Source organism: Pseudorca crassidens, unplaced genomic scaffold (genome assembly GCF_039906515.1).
Source record: "Pseudorca crassidens isolate mPseCra1 unplaced genomic scaffold, mPseCra1.hap1 Scaffold_72, whole genome shotgun sequence".
Classification (NCBI taxonomy): Eukaryota; Metazoa; Chordata; class Mammalia; order Artiodactyla; family Delphinidae; genus Pseudorca; species Pseudorca crassidens.
In genome coordinates, this window is record NW_027136324.1 from 41,848 (window position 1) to 47,406 (window position 5,559).

A 5,559-nucleotide genomic window follows, 5' to 3' on the forward strand; every position below is an offset into this window, starting at 1 on the left:
TGTTCTTGGAGGGTTTGTGGCTTCAGGGATGAGGGGATCTGGCTGGATTTACTGACGGGTAATGAGAATCACCGTGGAGAGAAATCATCCTTCATCAGCAGGGTGTGGGCATCAGGAAACCCCACTGAGACCCGTAGACCCTCTGCTGCCAATGAGTGAGCACTGGTCACCACTGCTGAGGGGAACATTGGCTGTCCTGGTCTTTGAGGTTTCCAGTGGCCCTGGGTAACTGCTGTGCTCGTGTCTCCTGGACCATCCAGCAGAAACCCTGACCATCCCTTCCCAGATCCTCTTTGAAACCTAACTGAAAATTCTCCCTTTTCAGTGACCTGGAGAGTTGTAAACCCTCCAATGGTTTGCAAAGTCAGATACAAGATGGAAGAAGAAGGAAAAAACTGGAAGAAAATGTCATTAACAATTATTTTGAACTCAAATTGTTTTAAAGAACTGAATCTGTTTTCTGTGGGGACGGAAAGTCCACTGTGGTAGGTGAGGCCCAATGGCGGCTGGGGACTCAGCAGAAGGACACTCGGAAGGAGGGCCTGGGATCCATATGAAGGCTGGAAAGAGAGTCTATGGCTGACGGTGGGAAGTGACAGCAAGAACTGAGAGCTGCTGGGACAGGATGCGGCACTGCTCCTCTCTGGACACCACTTCACTTCCAGGCAGCTGCTGTGCACAGGCGTCAGGCTTCAGGATAATGACTCTCGGGGTAGCGAGGCTTGATAGGAGGTGTAGCCGGGAAGGGAGTCCACGGGTTTCTCCCCACCTTTGTGGCAGCTGCTCGTGACCTGGGGCTGCCTGGTCACTTGCAATGCTTCTGCTGCAGGGACTTTCGATCTGAACTGATGGCTGACACCTGAGCTCTCTTATGGAGACAGGGGAGAGGGATGCTCTGTGCTGGGAAGAAGCAGAGCCTTCAGAAACTAAGAAAACAGGGGGCAGACTGGCCGCGAATAAATGATTCTATGCCACACCCTTTGGAAGGAGGAAAGAGTCACCTAAGGGACAGAATGCATTTGTATGGGCTCACAAGTTTACTCGGGAAGTATGTTGTGGGAAAAATTTTTATGTTTAGTCTTTAAACTAAACGGCGTCTGAGTTGTTGGGCCTGAGATGGAGCCCCACATATGAGTCATGTGGGGCCCAGGTTTGTGCTTGAGATGCTGCTGAGCCAGTGGGGACCACCCTGTGTGAACAATCCCTTATTAACCCAGCAGAACACCTGCAATGTGCCTGCAAACAGGCGGGGGACACGACACTCAGGAGGCATCATGTTATTGAAGGAAGAGCTCCCGTTTCTTCTTTTTGGCTAAGAGAGGACAGTGGTGACACTCGTCCAAGGGCTGATGATGAAAACCTGCGACACTGGAAAGGATACATTGTCCTTTGGTGTTGCTTCACTGTGCTCTACTCTACCTTAACTTCTTGGTTTAGATTTCATTCTTGTAAAAAGAAAAAATATGGAGAATGAAAGAAAATCAGGGATAACGGGGGTGGGTACTCTTGGTGTTTGCTCCACTTCTTTTTTGAAAAAATAAAGTAGGCCAGTGCTTGAGATGACATATTGAATGCCTGATATAATCACCATTAAATATCTAGTTTCCATGCACTGAAAGTGACTTCCACCCCATGTGTGCTCGGTAAGACAAGTGAACTGCTCCTGTGTGATGCAGGTAATGGCAGTGGGAAGGGCAGGAATGGAATCATGAGGGTGGATGAGCAGGTAGGATTTCTTATTTCAACTCCGTGAGTCTCTGAAGAATTTGTGGGTGGGTCACACTAAAAGTGTCAGTGCTGGGCCGAGAGATGGTGTGAACTGTACTTTATGGACAGGTAACTGAAGATCTGAAAGACAAGTTTAAGATCAACCCTATGCAGAAGTATCATGTATCTACAGATCCAGGAAAGAAACCAGAGATTTTTGGCTTTTTCAGAAGGCTACATTAGCCACTTCAGTGCCTGATATGTTGGCACTGACCCCTGCACCTTAAACCCAGCCTCACCCACCAAATATCATGGCGCGTATAAATGAGGAGGTGGTGAAAGCATGTGGGTGGTGACTTGGATTCTTATTTAGAGAGCGCCCTAGATGGCTGCCATGGTTGTGTGCAGCTACACAAAATGAATATTTTGTTCCTGATATGTCTTCTGATTCCTTTTACTATATCAGGTTCCACAAATCTCATCTTTTTTTTTTTTTTTTTTTTTTTCTGTACGCAGGCCTCTCAATGTTGTGGCCTGTCACTTTGCGGAGCACAGGCTCGGGTCGCGCAGTCTCAGCGGCCATGTCTCACGGGCCCAGTCGCTCCACGGCATGTGGGATCTTCCCAGACCGGGGAACGAACCCGTGTCCCATGCATCAGCAGGCAGACTCTCAATCACTGTGCCACCAGGGAAGCCCAACAAGTCTCATCTTTAGCAGCATTCTGTGCTTCTACCACAACCCCCAAAGATCATCTCCTTTAAAGAGGCCACCTGCTTCTCCACCATGCTGCTGGCCTGAGACTGTCCCATGCCCCATACCCGTTTCCAAGGCCTTCCTTTCTGACATTCTCACAGCTAATGCTTTGACAATAAATGTTACTTTTTCTCACTATTTCCCACTCATGTCAGCCTACAGGTTCTGGGTATGGATCCCCCCTTATGGTGTCTGTCTATAACCACCACCAGGACCCAGCACACTGGCGTCCTTTCCTTCTGGCCTCTGCCTGACACTCAGCTCTGCTGGGGGCTCCCAGGCTGACTCTTACATGGATGTCGAGCAGGGCAGTGCACTGTTTGTGCATGGACTCTGGGAGGGTATGTACTTCCTTTTTGGATTTTTAAAACTTGTAATATGGAGAGATTCTAACTGAACTAGCCATTATACATCTTCATTTACAGAATTCCAGACTTCTTCAATGTAAACCAACATCAGTGACCCAGCCTAATCCAACAGGGAAGTTAAGAGCCACCCCTGCTCCACTCTGCTCCCAGGTAAGAGGAGCTTTGATCAACATCAAGACAAGAAACATGGGTGCTCCTGCTACTGAACTAGGTTCATGTGTCCTATGCAAAGAAAGCAGAAAACCTGAGATACTGAGGTGCGGCAAAGAAAGGCTTTATTCACAAGGCATCCAAGAGAGAAGAAAGGAGAACAAGTCTCAGATCCCCCTCCCCAAAAGTCAGGGGCTGAGATACTGGAGGGATACAGAAGCTGGGTGGCCTTAGGCCTGGGGGAGGTGACTGGAGTAGGGAAAGGTGAGCTAATTGGTGTTCTGCAGAGGAGTATGAGTAATGTGCTTCTTCGTGGGATGTAGGCTCAAAAGTGGAGGCACTTAGCATGGTCTGAGGGTGGAAATTCTGGTCCTCAGACCTGAAATGGTCATTCATGGGACAGCTGCACACGCCCAGGTTTGGGGGCAGTGTTCCCAACAAGTCTTAGCCAGCTCAAGCTTGAATTAGACACAGCTGACTCCAAGTTCCTGAAAATAACTGGGGTAAAATCTTATTGTTTACTCAACACAACGCTTGGAGGACAGGCAACAAAACAATTAAAGTGAGCTTGCTCACCGAAGGCGGGCTACAAGCAGTGAGGTGTTTAACGAGCTTTAAGACAAGCTCAAGAATTCTGTTAGTCACCAGTTTCTGTTAACCGCATGCGGCAGAGTTACACTCCTTTTCTAGCAAATGAAGCCAAACTGTAATAAGTTCATCATGGGTGCGATTCCCCTCACTTGGATTGCTTCCCTTTCAGTCTTTTGTTTTCCCTGGTCTTTGGTGACAATCAGGGCTGACATGCTGAGCACGGTCCCTGCACCAAAAAATCCTGGCCAGATTGTGAGAGGGTCCAGAAGAGACATGTGATTGTGTGGACAGCCTAGGCCATCCCAGTGGCTCTGGGAAGACTGTGTTTCCTTCCCTAGCTTCATCTCTGTGCATTTTTTGCCTCAGAGCACTGGGACATACGGGGACATGATCTAAGGTGAGCATAAAGTAAAGGGGCTCAGGGACAGTTCACTTGACCTTTCATGCAGACCTTATGGCAGAGAGGAGACAGGAGCCTTGTAGCTTTTCTGCTCAGTTAGGCAGATTCTCCCAGGGCAGCTATTTCCCTGGAATTCATGGTAATGGCAAATGTCCGAATAATGGATTTAGAATTTCAATTGTTCCCTTTCTTGAATACAGGTAATTGGTTGTAAGTAGGAGAATAAGAAAAAATATTTTATACATCCCTGGATATCACACAGATCCCAAAATCAAAACTTATTGCTGAGCCTGAAAATGGACTGAAGCGAAACTAGACTCATTAACTGTGATCACCCTTTCCATTGCTCTGCCGTAGTTTTCCTGCTTCAGGCTTCTCTCCTAGCAGGAGCAGTAGTGATATAAAAACCTAAATGTTTTAGTTTCACACACATGGATTTTTCTTCTCTAAAATAAACAATCATGTTTTAATCTATTCATAACCAAATTTGTTCTGAAGGGTAATTAACATGAGTCGGTTTTGTGTATATTTACACCTTTACTTATAAGCCTGTGTCTTAGTGTCAAGAGACACTAAGACTCTTGACTCTGCAATGTTAGCAGCTCAGGAGGGACGTGGCTCATGACCCCACCGCACTGCAAGGTCTTTGCGGGCACATGGATATGTGTCATCTTGCATCCCTCATGGCATCTGGGTTGGGAGTTGACAACATACACAAACAGGAAGAGGAGGAGTTTCTAGGGCCAGTTCAGATGAGAGTTCCCAAAAATGCAGCGAGTCAAGGGGAGAAAAATCACCAACAGTAGAGTTGAGGTCAAGAGCAAGAAATACTGGGTAAGGTACCAAACGGCCTCTCCTTGATGAGGGTAAGTGGATTGTGAAGATGGCATAGAAGTTAGAGAAATAGGATCAGGAGAATTAAAAAAAAGAATTCAAGAGACGTCAGGAGGGTCAGGGAGCAAAATCCCATTTCTTGACAAACTTTGCTTGCTGCTGGGACACGTGATCTTCTGAAAGGTGCCACGAGAGACCACAGGGAACGCTGGTGAGTTTCTGACCTCTAACGTATACTTTCCAGATGGATTAACAGGAGAATCAATAAACATTGTCTACACTTGACATTTTGATAAATAGAGCTATATTATTTGCTGAGGTGGCAGGTGTTACCACGACAGAGATGTAAGTTATATAAGAATATCTTATTTCTTGGAGTGTTTTCACTGCACTTATATTATTAGTTACATAATAATCACAGCTCCCCTGGGTATTGTTCTGTGATAGGCGATTTGACCAAGCCCAGTTCTTATACTCCTTTTCTCTGTGAGACAGGACATATTAACTTAACTTCTCTAAGCCTGGATTTTCTCATTTGTAATACGTTGATGATAGCACCTAATCAACAGGGCTATACAAAAGGTTAGAGGAGAGCATAGATAGGAGATATTTAGCATATGGCCTAGAAGAGTAATTTCTCAATACATATGAACCATTATCACTGTAGACACATCATTCGGAAGAGACGAATCATGGAACTTTGGAGAGATAGTCTCAGACCTGGATTCTAGGACCACAGACAATGTTACGAATTC